The sequence below is a fragment of the Dryobates pubescens genome, chromosome 7, assembly GCF_014839835.1.
Source record: "Dryobates pubescens isolate bDryPub1 chromosome 7, bDryPub1.pri, whole genome shotgun sequence".
Taxonomy (NCBI): Eukaryota; Metazoa; Chordata; class Aves; order Piciformes; family Picidae; genus Dryobates; species Dryobates pubescens.
The window spans coordinates 37,397,150-37,424,582 of record NC_071618.1 but is presented as its reverse complement, the minus strand read 5'-3'; positions in this window follow the sequence as shown (position 1 = coordinate 37,424,582).

The window sequence follows — 27,433 nt, the reverse complement described above, 5'->3', positions numbered from 1 at the left end:
AGGAATACTGGGCCCTAAATAAATTTTACCAAGCTCCAGCTACTTACCTGCCCTCATGTCCTTTCAATGAAGAGAGGTCATCATCTGTTAAGAGGCTGTAACAGGTCTCAGATGGGTTCTTTTAGTTCCATGATCTTCTTCTGATTATTTACCTTATATTGCAAGAACATTATTTCATTAAAGTAGGAATCTAGGCAGCAGAAGCATGGTCAGATATCACAGAGCAATCAATGAAAGGCACATGATATATACTGGGGTCATTTCACACCATGATAGAATATGTAGTTGCTAAGGTTGCCTGTATCCGATTCTGAGAAAGGAGATTAGGAAACCTAAAACAAAACAAAACACCTCCCCCCCGCCCCGACAAAGATAAAACCACACCAAAAAAAAGCACATACAACCCCCCCCACACACACATAAACAAAACCAAAACCCAAACCAAAACCATAAAACCCAAACATAAAGTAAAACTTGATAATGTGAAGTGCTGTATGTTTCTATAGGTTTCTGTATGTTTCTATGATATTCACCCTAGAATATATTTCTATGATATTCACACTACAATTATTCAGTCCTCTCTACCACCCACACAGTGGAAAAACTGATGCATAGCAAAAAAAAAAAAAATCAGTTTGCTCCACCAACTCACTGCTAACAAACATAAAATTTTGTTTGTGATGAAAGAATGACTGTGACAGTAAGAATCTTTACATTTGTGCAAAGGTAGGCCTCTAGTAGAGTATGAGACAACTCACTTATAGAGGGTTTGACACAGAGTTGGGAGATGTGACATGAGATTTATGGCACAGCTTATCCTTCTCAAGTTCTCAAGTTGCAGTGGAAACCATGAGATATCACAGAATCATAAGGAGACCACTGTACCATAGAATCATAGAATCAACATGGTTGGAAAAGAACTCAGAGATCATTGAGTTGAAGCTGCTACCTAATACCTGACACCTCATGACTAACCAAACCATGGCTTGTACCAACAGAAAATACCATTTCACTGAAATGAAAATGCTTTGCAGAAAGAGGTTGATTATGGTACTAAAGCAAACCAGTAACGTATATAGCAGAAACATACTCTAGTGCATACCAGATAGCACTATGAATTTCAGGGAATTAATAATGTTCTGGGTTGAAAGAAATTCAAACAGCTCACAAGCCCAGAGTAAAAGCATCAAATAAGAGTTTTGCAAGATTAGGGAGTATAGGAGTAAGGGTTTATCACAGCCAAAATTTTCAGGAGCAGAAATCAATACAAAACCTGATTTTTGTGCCTTTGCACACTGTATGAAGACTATTATTATTATTATTAAGATTATTAGAATGCAAACTATTGTTTAACCATATCTTCTGTGTTCTTTTTTCATGTCTTATTCTCCTCCTACATTCCTATTTTTGAGCACAGTGTAAGTAACCCTCTTCCTGAAGCAGCACAAACCTGTTCACTGATTGCTATCAGAAATATTTTAGGGTGTCAGACCTCTCTCATCAAATAATGTTTTAAATACACAAGGAATCTTGAATTAATATGTTTTTAAGACTTTAAAGGTATAATTAGAACTCTATCCTATGCTAAAACTATAAAACTACAGAGAAAAAGCCCACAAGCTTAAAGCATTTATTTTCTGTTTAAGACTACATCATTTTTTTGATAATTTTTTTCGGTTGTGGGGTTTTTTTTTTGGTGTTCTTTTGTTGTTAGAATAGAAGTTTTCATCCTCTTCTTCCTGCGGTCACTTCATTGGGAATTATACTGTGCTTTTAAAATTAATTCTTTGCAAACATGTTTTGATTAGCAGTGAATTATACAGACATTATACATGACATATGCTAATGCTGATTTCATTGGGAGGTCAGCACAAATGTCCTGTGCACATTTCTGAATATTTACTTTAGTAGTTGATCTCTATTAATAGTTGGCTGTTGATGATAGCAGAAAGACTCTTCCCTAAAAATGATCAGGTCACGCTCTGTAAGAAAATGTTTGCTCACATAAACTGACTGCTGTGCATTTTGAAACTACTTTTGTTACCTTTACATAGTAAACAATTGCAAGGATCACTTCTCATTGTTTTGAAGAGGTGACGTTAACACAAACTCTGCATGACATCTAATTTCATCCAATAAACAAATACAACAATTTCTCTGAAAAAACAGTTGAGAAGTTTAGAATAGAATAGAATAGAATAGAATAGACCAGGTTGGAAGAGACCTTCAAGATCATTGCATTCAACACCACCTAATCAACTAAACCATGCAACCAAGCACCCTATCAAGTCTCCTCCTAAACACCTCCAATGATGGTGACTCCACCAGCTCACCAGGCAGCACATTCCAATGGACAATCACTCTCTCTCTGTAGAGTTTCTTCCAGTCTGAACCTCCCCTGGCACAGTTTGAGACTGTGTCCTCTTGTTCTAGTGCTGGTTGCCTGGGAAAAGAGACCAACTCCCACCTGTCTACAACCTCCCTTCAGTTAGTTGTAGACAGCAATAAGGTCTCCCCTGAGCCTTCTCTTCTCCAGGTTAATCAACCCCAGCTCCCTGAGCCTCTCTTCATAGGGCTTGCGTTCCAAACCCCTCACCAAATTTGTTGCCCTTCTCTGGATAGGCACAGTTCAAATTCTTGATTATTTCAATGATTTGCTAACACTAGGAGAGCAAGCAAATCCAGTAGCCATCATATAAGCTGTCAAGACACCTCAAAGATAGCTGGAACACAATACCTTGGGAAAACAATAGATTTAGTTTCCCATCTGCAGACTGGAAAAAAAAAAGAATATTTTTTTTGTTTGTTTTATGACTTTTTGGTTACTACTCCTAAGGCAGGCTTCTCTTAAGACAAAGAAGGTATGAGTTTGAAAATATTTTCTAAATTATTATAGGGCATCTTTGGGATGACAGTAACTCATGATTTTCACAGGGAAGTAAGATCCATGAATCAAAGATACCATAATGTACTCAGCACAGGTTAGGCCACACCTTGAGTACTGTGTCCAGTTCTGGGTCCCTCTGTTTAAGAAGGACATTGAGAATCCTGAAAGTGTCCAGAGAAGGGCAATGAGGCTGGGGAGAGGCCTTGAGCACAAGCCCTGTGAGGAGAGGCTGAGGGAGCTGGGATTGTTTAGCCTGGAGAAGAGGAGGCTAAGGGGAGACCTTCTTGCTATCTACAACTACCTGAAGGGAGGTTGTTTACAGGCGGAGGTTGGTATCTTCTCCCAGGCAACCAGCACCAGAACAAGAAGACACAGTCTCAACCTGCACCAGAGGAAATTTAGGCTGGAGGTGAGGAGAAAGTTCTTCAGTGAGAGAGTCACTCGCCATTGGAATGGGGTGCCCCAGAAGGTGGTGGAGTCACCATCACTGGAGGTGTTCAAGAAGGGATTGGATGTGACACTTGGTGCCATGGTTTAGCCATGGTTTATTCATGAGGTCTGTGGTGACAGGTTGGACTTGATGATCTTTGAGGTCTCTTCCAACCTTGGTGATTCTGTGATTCTGTGATAATCAAAGGAGTCACTGGTAGTTAGAGATAAATGAATAGAATCCATTCTGAGTAGATATCCATTTTTATTCTCACTTTAGTTTAATATTTTTGGTAATTCAGTTATGAATAGATAAAAAGGAAAAATGGAACTACAATGGTAAGAAACTGTTTGGGGAGAAATCAGCAATCATCATTAGCTCCTTGCTGCATGCTTCCTTAATGTTCCATGGTATTATTTAAATTAACTGCTTCGAGAATGTCATTACAGATTTTGGATATCACGGAGAAAATGCTTTCTATGCAGAGAGCCTTTTCAAGTTTTGGTCAAGAGAACAAAGGTTTCAGGAGTACAAACTTGTATGTAAATAGATTAGAGAAAGAAGAATTATAGAGAGAAATTACTGTGTTGTGTTGACCCTGACAGGACATTAGGTGCCCTCTAAGCTGCTCTATATTCCTCCTCCTCATCTGGACAGAAGGGCAGGGGAAGGGAGAAATAAATAAATAAAAAGAGGCTCATGAGTTGAGATAAGGACAAGAAGAGATTGCTCATCAATTACTGTCATGGACAAAACAGACTTGACTTGTGGAAATTAAATGTGTTTGCAATCAAATCAGAACAGGGCACATAAAACCAAATTTTTAATACCTTCCCCCTACCCCTCTCTTCTTCCCAGGCTTAAATATACTCCTAGATTTCTCTGTCTCCTTCCAAACAGTGGCACAGGGGGATGAGGACTGAGAGTTGCATCACACATTGTCACTGTCACTTCTTCCTCCACAAATTCCTGTCTTGCTCCAATGTGGAGTACCTCCCACAGGAGACAGTCCTTCATGAACTTCATCCTGGGTCCTTCTAACAGGTTGTAATTCTTCGAGAACTGCTCCCCTGTGTGTCCTTTTCACTTGTCCTCTCCACAGGATGTAGTCTTACTGGAATGGACTTCTCCAGTGTGGATCCCCCAGAGAGTCACAAGTCCTGATGGAAAAACTGCTCCAGGGTGGGCTCACCATGTGATCACAACCTCATTCAAGGGCATTCACCTGCTCCGGCATGGTGTCCACCATGGGCTGCAGATGGATGTCTGCTCCATCATGGACCTCCATGGCAGCAGGACAACCTGTCACATCATAGTCCTCACCACAGGCTGCAGGGGACTCTCTGCTCTGGCACCTAGAGCACGTTTTTTTTCCTCCTACTTCATTAACTTTGGTAGCTGTGCAGTTGTTTCACATATTCTCACTCATCTCCTCCAGCTGCTGCTACGCAGAATTTTTCCCCTTCTTAAATATGCTATTAGGGAAACTACCACTGTAACTGATGTCCAGAGGTGGGTGCATACAACTACCTGAAGGGAGGTTGTAGCCAGGAGGGGGTTTGTTTGAGTCTTGTTTTTTTGCCCTGGTGGGAGACAAAGGAGGACCTGTCTCAACCTGGACAACATGGTACAACCCCTTCTTTTCTTCAGTCTGGATGTCCAGTCAGTGAAAAGAGAGCACCAGTGCATGGCATAAATTTTCACCTTCCATATTTTCAACACACACTACTAAAACATACAGTAAAGAAAACATTTTGCTAAAGCAAAGTAATTTCAAGTTGACATACAATTTTAGGATTAGCCATGCTAAAGTGGAAACGTGAGCTTGTTTATTCTAAGAGAGGGCACACAATACTGAATTTGAGATAAAATCTCCCTGGACTATATGATATGTTTGAATGTGCTATAAGTTTATTACAGAAAGAATGAAAAATGGAACATAGGTCACAGTGGGATTGTTTAGCCTGGAGAAGAGGAGGCTTAGGGCAGACCTTATTGATGTCTACCACTTACTGAAGGGAGGTTGTAGCCAGGTGGGGGTTGGTCCCATCTCCCAGGCAACCAGCACCAGAACAAGAGGACACAGTCTCAAGCTGCACCAGGGGAAGTTTAGGCTTGAGGTGAGGAGAAAGTTCTTCACAGAGAGAGTTGCTGGCCATTGAAATGTGCTGCCCAGGGAGGTGGTGGAGTCATCATCCCTGGAAGTGTTCAAAAGGGGATTGGACGTGGCACTTGGTGCCATGGTTTAGTAGTCATGAGATCTTGGGTGACAGGTTGGACTTGATGATCTTTGAGGTATTTTCCAACCTCATTGATTCTATGATTCTACAGTACATACCTTGCCATTGCAGTATTTACATTTCAGAGTTGTGTTGGTTTTGCTGTTGGGTTTTTTTGTTTGTGTGTGTGTTATTTTTGCTAACTCTGAAACCTTTCACATTGATATAAAGTAAATTGTTTAATACATATAAAAATACACAGTATATGTACAAACATATTCAGACAAACATATGGGGGTTTTCAGCATGATGGATGCACACTAGTGTATTTGGCATTGCTATTCTCCTCCCACATTCAGGATGTTCTATATAATGGGCTTAAATCTCTGCTCAGTACAATAAATTATGCCAGCATTGGATTGCATGAGTGGCATTTAAAATCCCTCTTTAATTTCTCTTTTGACTGTTCATGATTTCTGTCTCATATACACGTAAAAATATTCTCTCAGCTTCTCTCCCATACTCTGTCTCTTCTCCAGCTGTCATGAACCACCTAGCTTGCCATGGAATAGGAAGGCAAGTTGATTTACCGTGCTTCAAGACCAAGGTCATTCATAATCAGCAGGTGTTTGTGTTAAGTGAAGATCTGTGAAGCTGTCCTACCAAAGAGCTGAAGAAGAGACTCTTATGAAGATGTCTGCCCTGTTTTGACTGAAACTGATGAAGCAGGGGTCAGATAACATAAACATCCAACTTCAAAGAAGCTTTTAGGGGCCAGGAAGCCCAAACAATGACCTTTGCCTGATTAATGGCAATTTTAATATTAAAGTTGACATCACCCAATATGTTAATGAGGAAAGTCAGGTGTATGCTAAACATATATGACTATGTTACTCAACATTCCTCCCAAACTATACAAAACATCACCTGGAAGGCAGGGACAACCTGAGCAGGGGCATAAAACCCAAGAGAAGGATTTTTTTGGCTCACTGCCTCTGGCATCGGGGAGTGCACATTTGGTTGGTACTTGTACCAGGGTCAGCAAGGGGGCTGCAGTGTGGGCCAGCAGAAGCAATACTACCAGCTGCAGTAGCAGCTGCAACTGGGGGAGAAGACAGAAATAAGGAAGGTCAAGGAGCTCTACTTCTTTTTCTCCACCCGGAACAGGGACATCTTTCTTGATGAGAACTGTGCCTTCAATATACGGCTTAATTTTTGCTTCATTACAGTCAGACCTATTGTGAAGGTTTGCATCTCTAACTGTGCCAGTTGCTACACAGGATGTATTAATCCTGTAACCATCTTTGAGAACATTTCTTCTGTATTAGACCTATGGCCTTTGTTGGATGCTATATAGGATTTGTTAATCCAGAGATCACCTTGCAGTCAGTGTATTTGTCACCAGCAACCCCAAATCTGTAGTATTTGTCACTTTAGAACAATTAAACCATTTGATTGCTTCAACTTCTGAGCTGTGTCAGAGGAAGACACTCAAAAGTGGAAGCAAAAGCTCATTGTGCCAAATAGTTCCATCAAGAATGCTAGATGCTGAGACAGAGGAACATTGGGGGCTTTTGTGTGAATGTGACACATGCCCAGCAGACATTCACACATCTAACAGATTTTTCAGTTGCCTGAGATTCTTCAAAGCTCTTCCGTCGCAGAAATCTTCCTGAATTCACCCCACATTAACTGACTTAATTCAGTAGCACCCCAACATACTTTTCATCTACATCTGCTATATGCAGGGGAGGAGGAACAGGTAGCCAGGGACACCTCTGAAAAGAAGGAGGAAAAATTAAGTGAGCTCTGAGCTTCACAGCTTTGAGAAGCCAGAGAAATGGTTTTGAGTGTTGACTGTGAGTTTTGTTCAGAGTCACTATGTTTCTGATGGCATCAGGATATTTTTCTCCTCACAGATACTGCCAGAATATCTGTCTCATATGTAAAATATTCTATTCAAAATGTGCCCTTAAGGTTCAGGCACAAAATTCTGAAATAAGCACTTACTGTGGTCATCCTGAATGACAGCTCATGAGCAAATGAAGTGCTGTGTGACATCTTCCACTTTTGTTTCCATCAATACACAGAAAGAATTGTAAAAGTCATTGTAAAGTCTTACAATGCAAATAAAACAACAACCCAACATGCTAATTTTTGCTTGTTTGTGTTTTCTCAGAGTCAATATGATAAGCAAATGTATACCAGGATAAGTAGGGGTTGCACATTCTGTACTGTAATCAGATTAGATCAACAAAAATTTCTGAAGTACAAAGAACTGTGTCACCAAAATAAACCACGACCAAGGACATACACAAAGACTATGGAATCATAGAATGATTGAATGCTTTGGGTTAGAAGAAAGTTTTAAATTCATCTAGTCCAACCCTCCTGCAGTGAGAAGGTTAACAGTTTGAATAGTTTACACATTTTAAGTATTCATTTAAAGTGTACTATGTTCAATGCTTTTAAGAAAGAACTGCTCATAGATTCAAGAGCTTGACTGCAACTATAAGCAACATTCATATTTTACTTCTGATAATGTCTATCTATTAATCTATTAAAATGTAACTATCTCCTATCTGTGTTTAGAACTCTTTAATCCTAGGAAAAGAGTTTGGGGGTTTTGGTCAGTTTTGGTTTTGTTTATTTTTGTGGGATTTTGTTTGTTTTGCTTTTTTGTTGATGTTTTATTTGTTTGATTTGTTGTTGTTGTTCTTTGTTGGTGGTGGTTGGTTGGGTGGTGTCTTTTTCCACAGATTAATATAAATTGTACATAATTGACTAGCAAATCACTGTGCTGAATTGTAAACATGGGTTAGGAAATAAAATTTCTATTAAACATAGACTCATAGAATCATAGAACCAATAAGGTTGGAAAAGCCCTCAGAGATCATCAAGTCCAACCTGTCACCACAGACCTCATGACTACTAAACCATAGGTCCAAGTGCCACGTCCAATTCCTTTTTGAACACCTCCAGTGATGGTGACTCCACCAGCTCCCTGGGCAGCACATTCCAATGGCCAATCACTCTTTCTGTGAAGAACTTTCTCCTCACCTTGAGCCTAAACTTCCCCTGGTGCAGTTTGAGACTGTGTCATCTTGTTCTGGTGCTGGATGCCTGGGAAAAGAGACCAAGCCCCACCTGGCTACAACCTCCCTTCAGGGAGTTGTAGACATCAATAAGGTCTCCCCTGAGTCTCCTCTTCTCCAGGCTAAGTAACCCCACCTCCCTCAGCCTCTCCTCATAGGGCTTGTGCTCCAAACCCCTCATGAGCTTTGTTGCCCTTCTCTGGACACATTCCATCAACTCAGCATCTTTCTTAAACTGAGGGGCCCAGAACTGGACACAGGACTCAAGGTGTGGCCTAACCAGTGCTGAGTACAGGGGCACAATGATTTCCCTGCTCTTGCTGAAAACAAACACTTAGGCAAAGTCTGACCCCCTTACAATTTTCCCCATTTAGTATTAAAAATTATTTCATGTACCTTTTCTAATGCAAACAAAGGTTGCAATTGTTGGTCCTCTTTTGAGATATAGATGTAAAATACTGAGTCCGTTTCATTCTGATTGTAATTCCACAGATTGGGAATTACATTTAAAACATTTGTATATGGATCCACATTTATGTGTGTGCTTGCAGTTAGATATATATGTATGTGTATATAGTGTATAGTTACAAATAGAGTAAATTGCCAGTATTTTACTCAGTTGCTACCTGCTTTCTGAACATAGTCACCTTGCAAGAGAAACATTACAATAGAAGGCTAACCAGGCTCCTCTGCTGAAAACATCTGCTTATATTAGTTAAGCTCATCAACAGAAGTTTGGTGCAATTAATGTATTCAGCTTTAATGAAACATACAAAACAGTAATTGCAGTCATAATTATAATATAATTAAATTGCAATCATATAATTAAAGCTACATAAAAACTTTGCCTTTGAAACAACTCAGGAAAGCACTGTATCTTTTCATGTCTACTTCTTTATGACTTTTTCTTCCAAATGTGTAGATGTTCTGAGTTAAGACAGTCCCACTTCCTTATGTCCTTCCCATGGTCATGTAAGTAAAACCACAGGGTGCACTGTGGTGTGCATAGCTCCCAGATTCTCTCTCTTGGATAGGGAAGAGCCTGCTCGTAATAGCTGAAATGTGGGACCATACAGGTGGGGAATATGACATGTTCTTTTTGGCAGTTCCTCCACATCTGAAACAAAGCCCTGTACACAGGAAGAGAGACTTCCTTTTTGTTGCCAGAGCCTGCTAGCTATTCCATTCAGCATTTGTCCTTGGCCACCTTTCAAGGCCAGAAACAAAGACTGAGTGACAACCTCTGGCTCTTCTTCTTGTTCTTGTGATGACCCTTATTCATCCTCACCCTTTGCAAGATGAACTGCTTTCCTTGTATATTTCTTTTTCTGTACAGAGGCAAACAATACTGTCACAGGTGGGTTCTCTGGTGAAGCTGCCATGCTTGCTGTTGGTGTCTGAGTAACTACCTGAAGGGAGGTTGTAGCCAGGTGGGGGTTGGTCTCTTCTCCCAGGCAACCACCAACAGAACAAGAGGACACAGTCTCAAGCTGCACCAGGGGAGGTTTAGGCTGGATATTAGGAAGAAGTTCTTCACAGAAAGAGTGATTGCCCATTGGAATGGGCTGTCCAGGGAGGTGGTGGATTCACCATGACTGGAAGTGTTTAGGAAAAGACTGGATGGGGTGCTTGGTACCATGGTTTAGTTGATTAAATAATGTTGGATGATAGGTTGGTTTTGATGGTTTCCAAGGTCTTTTCCAACCTGTTTAATTCTATTCTATTCTATTCTATTCTATTCTATTCTATTCTATCCACAGCATGTCAGTCTGCCTGTAGGTCCAGAGACCTTCCCTTGCTCCTGAGAATGCTGAACAGTGATGAAAAGGGCTCAATACATACAGCCCATGCCCAAACATATCACAGTGGTGTCTGTCTTTCAGGAATTTACAGTCTGACAGGATATTTATTTTTCTGAGCATTTCACCAGCTTGTCAGGATTCTGCATTTGTCTGGGGGTGAAATTCCAAGAAATCAAAGGTGACCACCAGCCCAAGCACTTACCCATACTTTTCCATGCACCCTCACACTCATAATTGTCCACTTCTGGGCAGATCTGCAAGTGGTATTATATTACTTTGGGAAGACCAAGCATGCATTTAGGAGACAAGACAACTGAAGTAGGCTGGTGTTGGTGTCCCAAGAATATTTGAAACCTTAAAAAGATGGAAAAAAAAATATTCTTCATTGTTCCATCCCATCTGATGGATGAGATTACATCACTAGAGCCACATGATAGCATTAATCCATTCACTTAGGTGATAAGCAACACCAGAAAAAGCACAAAGAGTATGAGTGCATAAGCTTTTATATAGCTTAGCCAGGGCTGGGCCACAGCACATCAGCCCCATTCCTGGAAAGCAAATGCATCAGCCTGGCAATCATATTAGAGGGGGGGTGGGGAAGTATACAAAACTCAGCACTGGTTAGGCCACAACTTGAGTCCTGTGTCCAGTTCTGTGTTCCTCAATTTAAGAAGGACATTGAGACTCTTGAATGTGTCCAGAGAGGGGCAGCAAGGCTGGTGAGAGGCCTCGATCACAAGCCCTATGAGGAGAGGCTGAGGGAGCTGGGATTGTTTAGCCTGGAGAAGAGCTTGCTCAGGGGAGACCTTATTGCTGTCTACAAGTACCTGAAGGGAGGCTGTAGCCATGTGAAGGTTGGTCTCCTCCCAGGCAATCTGCACCAGAACAAGAGGACACATTCTCAAACTGCACCAGGGGAAGTTTAAGGTCGAGGTGAGGAGAAAGTTCTTCAGAGAGAGAACTGTTAGCCATTGGAACGGGCTGCCCAGGGAAGTGGTGGAGTCGTCATCCCTGGAGGTGTTCAAGAGGGGATTGGCTGTGGCACTTGGTGCCATGGTGCTGGGTGACAGGTTGGACTTGATGATCCTTGAGGTCTTTTCCAACCTCATTGATTCTATGATTCTATGATTCTTTTAGCAATCCTTAAGTGAATCTTTTCATTGTCTTGTTTCTTCTTGTCTCAATTCTCTTTTGGGCCACATGTTGGGATGCCAAAATAGACTGTCCTGGTTTAAGACATTGTTGCAGTTAAAGGTTCCTAAAGAATGATGTGCAGTGAAAAATACACATATGTACACATATGTGCTAATTATGTTTCATGCATTTCATTTTTACTGTGTAAATGGGTACTCAAATGCAGATACATTACTTATAGCTGTGGTCTTGTCAAATTTCATCAGGAAAGTAAGTTTGGGTCTGGTCAGGTAGCAGGCAATAAAGACTTGAGGTGCTGCAGGAAGTGATATTACAGACTCCATAAAAAGCATCATCTTAGTGGATCTTACAAGAATATTAAGTGACACTATGATTTTGCATTCTGTCATTGGAGGCAGACAGGAAATTTGCTGTCATTTGTGGAAACCAAACAAGGTATGGCAGTGTTGTATTAGTATACAAAGAAAGAAAAAAACACATAAATGATCAGAGGGGCATTGTGACTGTGAAGAAACCTGGTTGCTTACTGCTGGTATTTGGGTGATTTAATGCATTAATCTAGGCATATTTAATTGGCAATGAAGATTAATAATTACTTCCATCCCAGTACCTCTATTTTGAACATAGATGTTTAAGCCAGATAGGATAAATTGCTTTCTCTTCCTTTCTGGAAGTACCCATGTGTCTTGGTTGACTGAGGATGTCAACACCCAAGATTAGAAGCTTAAATTACATGCTTAGCTTTTAAGTAATGTGAAATGACTGCATTATATTTAGTTATCAGTAACATAAGAGTCATATTCTATATCACATAATAATGGCTCACTTTGTTTTCAGAGACATATTCTCATTCCATGCTGAGATAGGAGTGCTTGGGGTCTGCTTTGTAGGGAGCCATCCAGTGTCCTTTAAGATAAAAATAAGGTTTAGTTCTGGCAGCTCTAGAAATTTTTCCTTCTAGGTGGTATGGACAGGATTAAACTTCCTCTACTGTCTGCAGACCTTTTGCTCACAACTCACTGTGGTGCAGCTTCCCAGGGCTGTCCTCTACCCGTGTCTTTGGCACCATTCTGCAAACAAACCAGTTTGGATTCAACAATGATGTACTATATCAATCATTTTAGGCACTTTTAGCAAACACAGTAATTACTATGTATTTGGGTTAGATGGCAACACAGGGAATACAAAGGAGATTTAGGTCAATTGTTTGGTTTCCTTTAGTGCATAGACTAGTGATGCAACAATGACTTTAATATTTGATGTTCCCCAGGAGAAGAGTGAAGTAAGTATTTATCTCAAAATAAAGCCCAAACAAAACAAAGCTCTGGAAACTTCATAATCCAGTGACATCCCAAACCCCTGGATGCTGGCAGATGATCTACAAATGGCAGGAATACATTTTTATGGACATCTTGTCTGGTCACAGGATCACAGGACATTAGGGGTTGGAAAAGACCTCTGGAGATCACCGAGTTCAATTCCCCTGCCTGAGCAGGACCATATAACCATATATTCTAGTGCAGGTCACACAGGAATGCATCCAGATGGGTCTTAAAATTCTCCAGAGAAGGAGTCTCCACAACCTCTCTGAGGATCTTGTTCCACTGCTCTGTGATTCTTAACAGAAAACAAGTTGTTTTACATGTTGAGGTGGAACTTCCTGTGCTGTAGTTTATATCCATTGCCCCTTGTCCTGTCACAGGGTGCAACTGTGAGGAGCCTGTCCCCTCTTTCTTGACACCCAGTCCTCAGATATTTATAGACATTTATTAAATCCCCTCTCAGACTTCTCTTTTCCAGACTAAACAGCCCCAGGTCTCTCAGCCTTTCCTCATAAAACACATTCCATACCCTTAATCATCCTAATAGCCCTCTGTTGGACTTTCTTGAACAGATCCCTTTCTCTCCTGTACTGGGAAGTCTAAAACTGGATGCAGTATTCCAAGTGAGGTCTTATCAGGGAAGAGTAGACGGGGAGGAGAACCTCCCTCGATCTGCTGCACAAACTCTTTTTAATGCACTCCAGGATACCGTTGCCTTCTTGGCCACAAGGGCACATTGCTATTCCATGGATAACTTACCTGGCTGGTAACACACAAGGGCACATTGCTATCCCATGGATAACTTACCTGGCTGGTAACACACCTGAGTTTTTGATGTGGTGTAAGACTGTCCACACCATTCTACAAATCAGCTTGGGTACATAGCCTTTAGAGTATGTTTCATGGTGGCTTTTTAGGTTGCATTTCCAGCTTCACTGGCTGAAATTGTGGTCTTAGGAAAAGGCCTTGATGCTCATGGCCTGGTTCAATCACACTTTTTATTTTGAAATGTATTTGCTCCACTTAGAGTTCTTATACACACCTGTAATAATCTTGTGTTTACAGAAGCAGTTAAATAATAATAATTAATTAATTAATAATTAATGAATAATCAATTTGTAACCTAAACACAATGCATTTTATCTAGATTATCTGGATAATCTTTTCCCAATTTAGACACCTAAAATAGATCAAAGTTCCCTAACTGAAAGTGTTTCTGTGGGTTGGCAATATTTGTGGTTGTCGGTTGTTAAAGTGTTAGTAAGATGACTTCTTTGCATGAGAACTTATCTTCCATCTAGACAAAAGTGCTTTGTATAACATCTAGTGCAATCTAGAATTTTGACTCCTTTCTGAATGAAACTGTAAAGCCTTTTAAAGAAAACTCACTATGACAGTTTAGGCTGTGCCTTTAAGGAAAGGATAGCTGCAGAATTCTCTAGCTGAATGTTTGGGTGTAAAAAGGAAAACAAAGATTAATTCTAAACCAGGGGAGGTTTAGGTTGGATGTTAGGAAGAAGTTCTATACAGAGAGAGTGATTGCCCATTGGAATGGGCTGCCCAGGGAGGTGGTGGAGTCACCATCATTGGAGGTGTTCAGGAGGTATTCAGGATGGGGTGTTTGGTGCCATGGTTTAGTTGTTTAGGTGGGTTGGATTGGTTGATAGGTTGGACACGATGATCTTGAAGGTCTCTTCCAACCTGTTTTTATTTTTATTATTATTATTATTATTATTAAACTTTCATTGGTCAGATGTGAGATGTACCATAGCAAATATCTCTCACATTCCTTTCTCTCACTCACTCCGACACTCTGTCTCTTGTTGCTCACATGGCACTGTTCTGGACAGAGAGGGAGACCTCTTATCTGCAAACTTGGAGATAAGCATACTAGTTCTTCTCTAATGAAGATTTTCAGCCTAACTGAAAAAAATTCCCTTAACAATTTTCTTCCACTTCTTTCTTCTTTCTAATTAGCTAGAGGGGAAAAAAAGGAGGGGGAAAGAGGTTGGGGGGAACCCGAGGTGGGATCCTCCTCGGGAGGATTTCTGTGTTTCTATCTTCCCTGTAAATTCTTGTATAAGATTGTAAATACTGTATATTGTGTATATATTCATTTCATTTCATTATTGCTTGTAAAATACAGCTTCATTCGCTTCTCTGACTGTGCCCAGCCAAGGTTTTTTTGGTGCGGGTGGACTAAACCATCACACTACTACACTCACTAAAGAATTGAATTTCCATCACACAGTATACACTAAATAAAAATATAAAAACCCACCACTCCCCTCACCAGCTTTGGCCATACTTACCTATTCCATGCTACCTATACACATCTGTCTGATTCTAGAAAGAAGGCTTTGGAAGATAAACCAGTGTTGGAAGATAAACCAGTGCTAGGAATGGGTGAAATACTTCCACAGCTGGTTCTCAGAATAGAGCTGTATATTTTAGTCTGGTTTATTATCCTGAGTTGAAGTATAGCATATATATAGTCATAATTTTGTCTGTGCTTTCTCGCCCTGTCCCATATATCTGTTGTTGCAATGAGCTTACATATTTCATTATTTTATCCAAAGTCGGCTTTGAAAATACTTTGAGGGCTTTCAAAGGCTAGGTGGGAAATGTGGATAAATTTAGTCTTTTGAAATCCCTCCCCAAACTTGCATAATTTACTCAACAGACAATGAAGCATTGCTTATCATTATCTCCCTAATGTGTATTACAGTTATCAAGTGAAAGTCAGAAAATATTTTTTTTATCTTTATTACCTTGAAGAAGCAGACTGTTTGGTAACAAATATTTTTCTGCTAAAGCACCTGCCTTTTCTTATGATGAATATTTCAGTGTTTTCAGAAATCCTACTGAAAATGCTTCGCTTAAACACAACTTCCTGTATAGGCAGTTTGTTCCTATTTTCCACCATAAAGTCTTGTGAAAGTTCCCCAAGGTACAGTGTGTCAATACAATGGAACAAACCAGATCACAGTGCTGTTGAGTGCAAATGGATAACTCTCTAATGTCCTTTGTTAATAATGAACAATATTAAGAAAATCAATCCATTTTCATTTGTTATCTAGTGTAATGAGCTATGCCCATCCTGGAAGCAGGGGAGGACGGCTTGTGAGAGCTTTTGCCCTCCATGGAGGGTGTTTGCCCTGTGGGAAACTAAATAATCTGTTCCACTTCCCCTCCCTTGCCCAGCAAGGCTATAAAAAGGAGGACACTGCAGCCACCAGCTCTCTTGGGCCCTGCCTTTGCCTGGACGAGGACTGCCGCTGGTTCCCCTGCTTCTCCGCCATGTGGTCCTCCCTGCTGTGCCCATGTCTTTGCAAAGACATTTCCTATTTCTTTTTCTTTCCCATTCACCCTTGTTCCTTACTTTGTGAACCTTACTGTTATTGTTACATATATATATATATATACACACACACACACACACACACACTGTTTACAGAAAAAAATCTTTACGTCTCTATTTCCAAGACAAATCCAAATTATTTCTTGGTGGATTTGCTCCTTTCCTTTCTTTTTCTCTCCATTGGGAAAGAGGAGGGGGGAGTGAGGAGTGATTCTCAGCCTGGCCCTCACCTGAACTCTTAAGTCCCAGAGAAGGCTCAAACCACCATGTCTAGCATAGGAATCAGCTTATTGCGCAGCAGCTTTAATCAAGCTTCTGTAAAATAACTGTGAAGATACAAAGCATGAATGCAGCATGTCAACATCAAGATTGTGTTCCTGTAGTCACTAATCTATGTTGAAGTCCAGGTTATTCTTCACCAATGATGTTTCCTTGATTTCTTGTCTCACTTAACAATGACACTGTGCAGGTTTGTTTGTGATGCAATGACAAATTAATTTGTCTGGGTGGATATTTATGTGAAAATATAAGTTCATTTAAGTGGAAAGCATGAATTTGAGGCCACAAGTGCCCTCAAGGTTTTGTGCTTTTCTGTTTCGTGCCTGTTCTGTTGCCATCAATAACAAAGCCAGTTATAAGGATATTCCTTTTCATTCCATGTCTGCTCTACTTCCCCTTGAAGCAGTAAAAAGACTTAATGATCACTGGAATCATTAAGCAGCATCCATCGGTTTATTGAGCATGCATGGATTCACAGTGGATTATTCCTAAAAGGCTGTGAACACCAACGAAAGCTAATCACACCTCCTGTATAGAGCATTAGGGCTTCTTAAAACTTATTTTGCATAGATAAGTTCCTTTCACTCCTCAGTCTTCTCTGTCACCTTCTGGTCTTCTCATGACATTACTGCCCAGTCCTCTTCATGTTAATTCTTCATAATGTTTTCCAGCTAATCTTCAAACAGATGACAATTTTTATCTTGGTCCCTCCACATTCAGCAGCTGCAACTTTATCTGAGCTCAAGGTTGTACCAATACCTATGTTAATTAAAACATTTTTATTTATGTCTAAAAAACGCTTGTGCTAAAACTTTATCTCTTATGCTAACGGGTAACTTTTCTAACAGACAGAAAATCTAACAGGAAGAAAACACTTAATGAAAAACAATCCAACAGAAAGAAAACACTTAAGTGAAAAAAAAAAAAAATCAGTGAATCTCCTTACTTCACCCTGACTAAAAAGATATGCTCTTCATTTCTACAAAATGAAAAAGGAAATGATGAAATGGCATTGTCTTTCCTCCCATACTCTCTGATAGACCATCTCTCTTTTCCAGTAATAGCTGAATCTTTTGGTCAGTTTGAAAATGCGAAAACACAACACCAGTTTTCAGAATAGAATAGAATTAACCAGGTTGGGAAAGACCTTTGAGATCATCAAGTCCAACCCATCACCCAACACCATCTAATCAACTAAACCATGGCACCAAGTGCCTTATCCAGTCTCTTCCTAAACACCTCCAGTGATGGTGACTCCACCACCTCCCCAGGCAGCCCATTCCAATGGCCAATCACTCTCTCTGTGACGAACTTCTTCCTAACACCCAGCCTAAACCTCCCCTGGCAGAGCTTGAGACTATGTCCACTTGTTGTGGTGCTGGTTGCCTGGGTGAAGAGACCAACCTCCACCTGTCCACAACCTCCCTTCAGGTAATTTTAGACAGCAATAAGGTCTGCCCTGAGCATCCTCTTCTCTAGACTAAGCAACCCCAGCTCCCTCAGCCTCTCCTCATAGGGCTTGTGCTCCAAACCCCTCACCAGCTTTGTTGCCCTTCTCCGGACACGTGGAGTAGTGAGATGAAGAATTAAATTATATGTTGTATTTAAAAAAATATATTTAACAACTACACACATCAATATAAAGTTAAAAGAATGTAGACTAACAAAGATCTGTTAGCCCTTTAAGTCAGTATCTCTGGAAGATTATGGCTATATAATACATAGGTTGTTCTAAACATTTTCCTCACAGATTTCTGCATAACCTCAACCCCGAGATGATATTTATTTCTCTAGAAGAAAATTAAGACCAATAACAATGATAATAAATTACAATGCATCACAGCAAAGCAGGAGAGATACAGGGTATGTCCTCCAATAGCAGAGGGTTTTTCAGCTTGAAATGTCTGGATGATTGTGGGAAATAGGCCAAAGCCCACAGAATAGGGGGATCTGAAATGTTTTCAACTGCCTTTATAGATTTCCCTTGAGGAAAGCTCCTGACTCTTAATCATTGGATTAAATAAACTTTGAACATGCAAATTTATTAGAAAAATATGTATTTTGAGAACATTTAATCTGTGAGAAGCAAGTCTAAAAGAGAATAAATTTGGCAGTTTAATCAGGTATCTACATTAAAAACATGATCATAAACTATGCAAAACTGTAAAACATACTGGGAGGATAGAAATTGTAGAACCAACATTAGTAGAATAGAATAGAATAGAATAGAATAGAATAGAATAGAATAGAATAGAATAGAATAGAATAGAATAGAATAGAATAGAATAGAATAGAATTAACCAAGTTGGAAAATATCTTTGAGATCATAGAGTACAACCTATCACCCAACACCATCTAATCAACTAAACCACAGCACCAAGTGCCCCATCCAGTCTCTTCCTATACACCTCCAGTGATGGTGACTCCACCACCTCCCTAGGCAGCCCATTCCAATGGGTAACCACTCTTTCTATGAAGAACTTCTTCCTTACATCCAGCCTAAACCTCCCCTGGTGCAGCTTGAGACTGTGTCATCTTGTTCTGGTGCTGTCTGCATGAGAGAAGAGACCAGCCCCCACCTGGCTACAACCTCCTTTTCAGGTAGCTGTAGACAGCAATAATGTCTCCTCTGAGTTGACTCATCAGTGATTTCAGCTGCATGTAGGGAGTATACAGAACAGAGTAAAAGAAACCCTGCATAGGTAAAAAAGTGTAGAAGACCAAGATATGAACATCATGCCTCTGGCCAGAATCATAAAGAGCAACAGGAAGGCATTTAGTAATCACGTTAGTAACAAGATGAAGATAGAGAGAAAATTTGACTGGGGGAAGGAAGAACTGATGGTGATACAGTTACAGTGTTTAATATATTTTAGCCTCTGATTTTCATGGAATCATAGAATTAATAAGGTTGGAAAAGACCTCAAAGATCATCAAGTCCAACCTGCCACCCAACACAGACTACTAAATTATGGCTTCAAGTGCCACATCCAATCCTCTCTTGAACACCTCCAGGGATGGTGACTCCACTACCTTCCTGGTCAGCACATTCCAATGCCTAACAGTTCTCTCTGTGAAGAACTTTCTCCTCTAAACTTCCCCTGGTGCAGTTTGAGACTGTGGCCACATAAGACACAGTCCCGGTGTACCAAGGGTCCAGCCCAGTGGGTGGACAGAGGAAGCTGTGTATTTCATCCCATAATGTCCTGCTCCCTATAAGACCACCAGCAAGGTTCTACACTTCCTCTTTCTTCCCTCACCACTCCTATGGAGATGGTTCCTATCTGGTAATGGAGGAGGAGTCATCTTGAAGTCTCTTGAGGCCTGGCCAGGCCTGATGCCTGGAGGAGAAGGGGGAAGGGCAGTGTCAGATCTGGCCAGCGGAGATTAGCCTAACAGTGGAGGAGGGGGTGGGGAAGAAAGAGAGAACCCATGGGGTTTTGGGTGTACCCTCAGGTGCTGGGATGCTTCTGGGTATGCTTTGGGATCTCCTTTTCTCACTGTGCTTGTGGTTCTCTGTAAAATATTCACTGCTTTTCCATTTAAACCTTCCACCACTTCTGCAATCCGTTTGTCTGAGTCTCATTTCTTTCTGCCCTGGTGGGAGGGAGGGAAAGAAGGATTGGCCTTTCAACCCACCACACTAATATAAGGCAGTTGACACATAGTCAACAAGAAAGGGATAAATATTCAGTCTAGATGAAGAAAAAGTGAATTTAAGGGGTGTAATTTAAGTTAGAAGTCTTCTGTTGGATAGTACAATTGAATTTTACTCAGAAAACCTTAAAAAGTTTCTGAAACTTTATAGAATTCATGAAAGATTATGAATTTTAAGAGAGATGAAAAAAAAAAAAAGGAACCACAGTTCTCATCTTCAAAAAGGTGGAAAAGCAGGAATGGAGTATTGTATGTGAGTTAGCTTTAGTTCCTTTTATAAAAAGCTGGAACAAATAATCAAACAATTTATAAGCACCTGGAGATAACATAAGAGTAGAATAACTGCCAACACAGATTTCTTGGGAACAAAGCTTGTCAAAATAATCTAATTTCCTTTCTATGTTTAGATAACAGCATTACAGATAAAGGAGAAGAAATGTATATACTGTCTGAGATATTTTGAATTTACAAAGTCTTTTGAAGGTGCATTACATGACACTTATAAGCAAAAGATAAGATTAAGATGATTAGTGTTATAGAGATGCAAAATTATCAGATGTGCCCAGAAAGTCCTGAACAGTGGCTGGCTATTAAATTGGAAGATAGTATTTAGACAGGTTCTGATGAGATTTTTCTTATGTCTTGTACAATTCTGTTTGTTCTTCAACAATTTAATGTCAAAATGCACAGTAGACATTTAATTTCACAAATGATTAATTGCAGAAGTGATCAACAAACAAATCCAAAAACAGGCAGAAAGATGACCCAAAGAAAGTATCTGATCAGCACCCTTACCCCTGAATTAAACTTGAACTTAATACAGAATCACAGAATCACCAACATTGGAAGAGACCTCAAAGATCATCAAGTCCAACCTGTCACCACAGACCACATGACTAAACTATGGCACCAAGTGCCACCTCCAATCCCCTCTTGAACACCTCCAGGGATGGTGACTCCTTCACCTCCCTGGGCAGCACATTCCAATGGCGAATGACTCTCTCTGTGAAGAACTTTCTCCTCACCTCCAGCCTAAACTTTCCCTGGTACAGCTTGAGACTGTGTCCTCTTGTTCTGGTGCTGGTTGCTTGAGAGAAGAGACCAATTCCCTCCTGGCTACAACCACCTTTCAGGTAGTTGTAGACAGCAAGAAAGTGTCCCCTGAGCCTCCTCTTCTCCAGGCTAAACAATTCCAGCTGCCTCAGCCTCTCCTCATAGGGCTTGTGCTCAAGGCCTCTCCCCAGCCTCGTTGCCCTTCTCTGGACACATTCAAGTGCCTCAATGTCCTTCTTAAACTGAGGGGCCCAGAACTGGCCATGTAGTTCTATTGTCCTAGAGTAAAGAAACAAAAGTGCTATGCATAAGATACGGAAATTAATCTTCCTGCACTGCTTGGCTCTAATAACGCTCCTGGTTGAGTACTGGTCCACTTTTGTACTTTGACTTATGAGGAAGGTAAATAAAATGAAGAGAAAGTAAATAAAATTGAGAGAAGGTGAATAAAATGGAGAGAGTGCCTGAAGTTCAATACAGTGTGATGAGAATGGGCTCTAAAAGGTATTAGACACTACTCTCCATGCTCTGTCATACACAGAGCAACAAGCAGAAAAACTTTTAGGAGACGTAACCATGGGCCACACCTTTGTTTGCTAGCATTGCAGAATCACATTCACAACACCAACAAAATAAGGGTATGCTGACAGACAACCTAACTTTTGCACACACAAATCTTAGTTTGTAATCAAATGCCCAAAGAAACTGTGTCTGTTTACTTTGAGCCTCAAAAGGTAACATCTGATTTATTTATTTATGTTTTCCTTGATGGACATTTTGTCCAGAATTCTGAAACTTGGTAGGTAGCAGATTTCAGTTCATGCAGAGTCCTATCAAGCAACAGTGAATAAACCAAAGGGTATTGCTTGGAAAATTAACACAGTATATCTAAAAAACTCCAAATGTATATCAGTTGGTGCTGTAAATCAGTTGGTGCTGTTGACAATCCATTCACACTTTGGGAAAGTGTGGCTGGAAATCTGTCTAGCAGAAAGGGACCTGAAGGTTCTAATTGATAAGCAGATGAATATGAGCAAGCAGGCTGGAGAAGAGAAGGCTCTGAGGACACCTTATTGTGGCCTTCCAGCATCTTGAGGAGGCCTACAAGAAAGCTGGTGAGGGACTTCTTAGGGTGTTAGGTAATGATGGGACTAGGGGGAATGGAAAAAAAAAATAGAATTGAGTAGATTCAGTTTGGATGTTAGGAAGAAGTTCTTCACCATGAGGGTGGTGAAACACTGGAACACGTTGCCCAGGGAGGTCACAGAAGCCCCATCCCTGGAGGTTTTTAAGACCAGGCTGGATGTGTCTCTGAGCAACCTGATCTAGTGTGAGGTGTCCTTGCCCATGGCAGGGGGGGTGGAGCTAGATGATCCTTGTGGTCCCTTCCAACCCTGTCTGATTCTATAATACTGTGATTCTAAGCAATGTGCCCAGGTGGCCAAGAAAGTCAGTAGCATCCTGGTTTGCATCAGAAATGCTGTGTCCAGCAGGAGTAGGAAGGTGATTTTCCCCTTGTACTCAGCCCTGGTGTGGCCACACCTTAAGTATTGTGTCCAGTTTTGGGCACGTCAATACAGGAGACATGTGGAGGTGCTGGAGCCAGGGCAGAGGAGGGCAACAAAGCTGATGAAGGGCCTGGAGAATAAATCTTATGAAGAGCAACAGAAGGAGCTGGGGCTGTTGAGTTTGAAAAAGAGGAGGCTGAGAGGAGACCTTATTGCTCTCTACAACTACCTGAAAGAACATTGTGGAGAGGCTGGTGCTGGTCTCTTCTCACATGTAATTAGTGATACAACAAGAGGGAATAGCCTCAAGCTGTGACTGATTAGGTTTAGACTGGACATTAGGAAAAGAATTTGCATGGAAAGAGTTGTTAGGTGCTGCCCAGGGAGGTGGTTGAGTCACCAACCCTGGATGGGTTTAAAGCTCATTTGGATGTGGTGCTTGGGGATGTAGAGTAGGGTTGTCAGTTGGACTTGATGATCCTGAGGGTCTTTGCCAACCTGAAAGTTTCTGTAATTCTGTGAATACACTACAATAATATTTTTACATCTTACTTCTAGCTTGATCTTCACTGTCTTCAACATTTAGTTTGCTGTATCAGATAAAGCTCTACAGACATGAAAGGAAAAAAAAATCTTTACTCATGTTAGTTTGTACCTTCAGATCTAATCTTGACAATACAACAAAAGATAAGAATTCTTGGGAATTTTACAGAAATGTCTTTGCTGTGAGTTTGTTCTATCTGTGTCTGTTCTCTTAGAGACTTCTCTTTCTGCCCCATGACCAATATGATCACATCCAAGATGACATGCAACTGCCATTCTCTTAGCTCAGAGTAGCTGAGTTGAGGAGTAGCACAACACTTACCTACATTCAAAAGGCTTTACACAACTGACTGTCGCTATCAGATTACCTGGATCTTAAGTATCCCTGGTTATCCACTGGAGCCCTGTGTTTACTGTTAGTTATCAGGTGAACTTCCATATGAACAGCAGGTTCTCTATGGAACACCAATGTGCTCTTGTGGCCAAGATAGCCAATGGTATCCTGAGGTGTATCAAGAAAAGTACATCCACTAGGTCTAGGGAAGTTCTTCTACCCCTCTACTCTGCCCTGGTGAGACCACACCTGAAATACTGCATCCAGTTTTGGGCTCCCTGGTTCAAAACAACAGAGATCTGCTAGAGGGAATCCAACAGAGAGCCACAAGGATGATTAGGGGTCTAGAGAACCTCCCCTATGAAGAGAGACTGAGAGACCTGGGGCCATTTAGTCTTAAGAAGACTGAGAGGAGATCTCATCAATGTCTACAAATATCTGAGGGGTGAGTGTCAAGTGGAGGGAACCAAGCTCTTTTCAGTGGTGCACAGTAATAAGACAAAGAACAATGGATATATACTTGAACATAGATTTCACCTCAACATGAGGAGAAACTTCTTTACAGGGAAGGTGACAGAGCACTGGAACAGGCTGCCCAGAGAGGTTGTGGAGTCTCCTTATCTGGAGACTTTCAAAACCTACCTGTATGCATTTCTGTGTGCAGTACCCTAGGTGATCCAGCTTTGGCAGCAGGGTTGGACCCGATGATCTTTTGAGGTCCCTTCCCACCACTAATGTACTGCAATACTGTAATTGCTGTTCACCTTTCTTATTACCTCAATAATGTTCAGTTTATAACATGTTGTCAGACTCCATTGCTGTTCAGACCACATACACATGGTTATTCTCTGAATAATGTGGTGGTTTGCTTCATGTTGATTAGCAGCAGTGCTGTTGAAAGGAGATTAGGGAGCCTCATCACCAGCAAAAAAAGATACTGATTATTAGTCTCAAATAAGAATACTTTTCATGAAATGTAAGATTATGTTTCATACATTAATATTCATAGATGGCATTATAATTATTTCCATTTGTCCTGTATATTATTGTCTGTCTCTTCATGTGAATAAAGCTCAAGTTCAAAGAGAGGCCTGTCCTTCATCACAAAGTGTAAATAGTACCCACTAAAGCCTTTGCATTTTCTACAAGAAAATAAGGCATATAAAGCATGAGCTTTGGTGACAAAAAGACACTGAGGATCAAGAAACAAGGAAAAGGATGTTTGAGGTCTCACTAGCACCAATATTGTAATGAGTAAAACACTGTAAGTTTCTAGTGCTTTATTCCACAGGCATTTTAAAGAAGGTTGCCATAATAATTATGGTTACACTGTAAATGCCCTTGGATTAGTTTATAACACAAGAATTTTCATCTAAAAATATATATACTTATGAAAAAAATCAGCAATATATACATATCAGCAATATATACTTCTATTACACCAGTATAGCACAAGGTATTAGAGAAGTTCCTTATTGTGGCCTTCCAGTATCTGAAGGAGGCCTGGGGAGGACTGGGGGAGGGACTTCTTAGGATATCAAGTAGTGATAAGACTAGAGGGAATGGAATGAAGCTGGAGGTGGGGAGATTCAGGCTGGAGGTGAGGAGGAAGTTCTTCCCCATGAGGGTGGTGAAGCCCTGGAATGGGTTGTCCACGGAGGTGGTTGAGGCCCCATCCCTGGAGGTGTTTAAGACTAGGCTGGATGAGGCTCTGGCCAGCCTGATCTAGTGTGGGGTGTCCCGGCCCATGGCAGGGGGGTTGGAACTGGATGATCCTTGTGGTCTCTTCCAACCCTGACTGATTCTATATTCAGCAGATATGTAGAAGAGATTTAGCAGGACTTCAGAGTAAATTTCATGTATTTAAGCAAGCAATTAAAATTACAAGCATGATGATGATATATAGCCAAAGTAGTACATGCAGAGGTGTGGGGAAAATAGACACAGGAAGACTATTAAGACAGAATGTGAGCAGTGTTTAGGAAGGTGAGGTGTTTAGTAAGAGACTGGATGGGGTGCTTGGTGCCATGGTTTATTTGATTAGAAGGTGCTGGATGTTAGGTTGGACTTGATAGTCTCAAAGCTCTTTTCCAACCTGATTAATTCTGTTCTATTCTTTTCTATCCTACCCTACCCTATCCTATCCTATCCTATCCTATCCTATCCTATCCTATCCTATCCTATCCTATCCTATCCTATCCTATCCTATCCTATCCTATCCTATCCTATCCTATCCTATCCTACCCTACCCTATCCTATCCTATCCTACCCTATTCCACCCTATTCCATTGAGTCATTCACTTTATCACAGAAGCTAACTGGCATGTTTACACCTGAACCATGATCTCACACACAACATGCCAACAATTTATTTTATTTTATTTTATTTCAGTTCTTCATATGTCTGGAAATTACTTCCAGCAAGATTTGTTCTATCATCTCAGAAGCAGAGGTAAGACAGACTTGACTGACAGTTTTCCTCCTTGAAAGCAGGCATCAAATTTGTGTGTTTCTTTGTCATCAGGGATGTATTCCAGCCTCTGTAACTTTTCAAAGATGATGAGAGCTTCCTAAAAATGACATTGACCTTTTTGGATACTTCCAGTCTGGTCCCATGGATGTGTATACACACATTTTTCATGCTGTAACAGTTCTTCTGGTACATTTTGTAGTACTTCTTTTCCCTGTATTGTTTCTAGGGACAGAGTCTTGATGGGTAGAGAAAGTGCTGAGTATTTCAGGCTTTTCAATAGCCTGTGTAGCGAGATGTCTGTCTCATTCAGCAGCAGGACCACATTTTTCTTTATCTCTGCTTTATTTCCCTACTAAGCCATAGATTTTCTTCTTGCTCCTTTTCACATCTCCTGTCATTTTCAATGCCAGTTGAACTTTGGGTTCCTTAAACTCTCTTCCTAGAGACTGGGTACTGTTCCTATATTACTTCTGAGAGGAGTGTCTCCGGTTCTATTCTGCACACTTTTGTGCTTGAGCTCCTCCAAGATTTCTGCATTGACTCACCTGGCCTTCTGCCACACCTTCTTATTCATATTGAGATTGACATCTTGCTTTAAGGGGATTTTTTGGTTGTGAGGAAAACTGGATCCCATCAGCCCCTTTGTTGTTAAGATCAGGGTTTCATGGGATCCTGCCTCAGTCCCTTGAAGAAGCTAAATTTCATTCTTATCTTTATTGCTGAAACCTACATTCCCTATTCTGCCACACAGAAACTGCACAGAGGAATAGAAGTCACCTCATTGACAATAAAAAAGACTAGAACAGATGTATCCTTAATCCTTGGAACTGTTCCATTGTTTCTTTTTTTCATGAAAACTTTGTATCTATCAATCTGAAAGGTCCTATCAGAAAAGAAAATTGATAGTTATGAAGTTATAATAAAATGTAGTGACCTTGAATCTTTTCTTTGGATACTGATTTGCAAATTAATTCTTAGGTAATAGATGGCACTTTTACTCAGTAATATTCATTCAAATGCCAATTATAATTTAAACTAAGTTCAGGAAAAAGTAAAAGTATCATTATCAACATTCATTGGATAGTATTAACTATTTTAGTATTGTAAAATATTAATGATAGTATTACAACATTTTTAATAATATATTCACATTTAGATATCTACATAAAAGAATCTCAGAAAAACAGGACTAAGAAGACATTGAGAGGTCATCTAGCCTTCTCCTTGCCCTAAGGCAGAATTAGCTGTCTCTATGATTCTGCATGGACCTTTTTCTATATCTCTTATAGACTTATATGAGAGACTCCCAGCA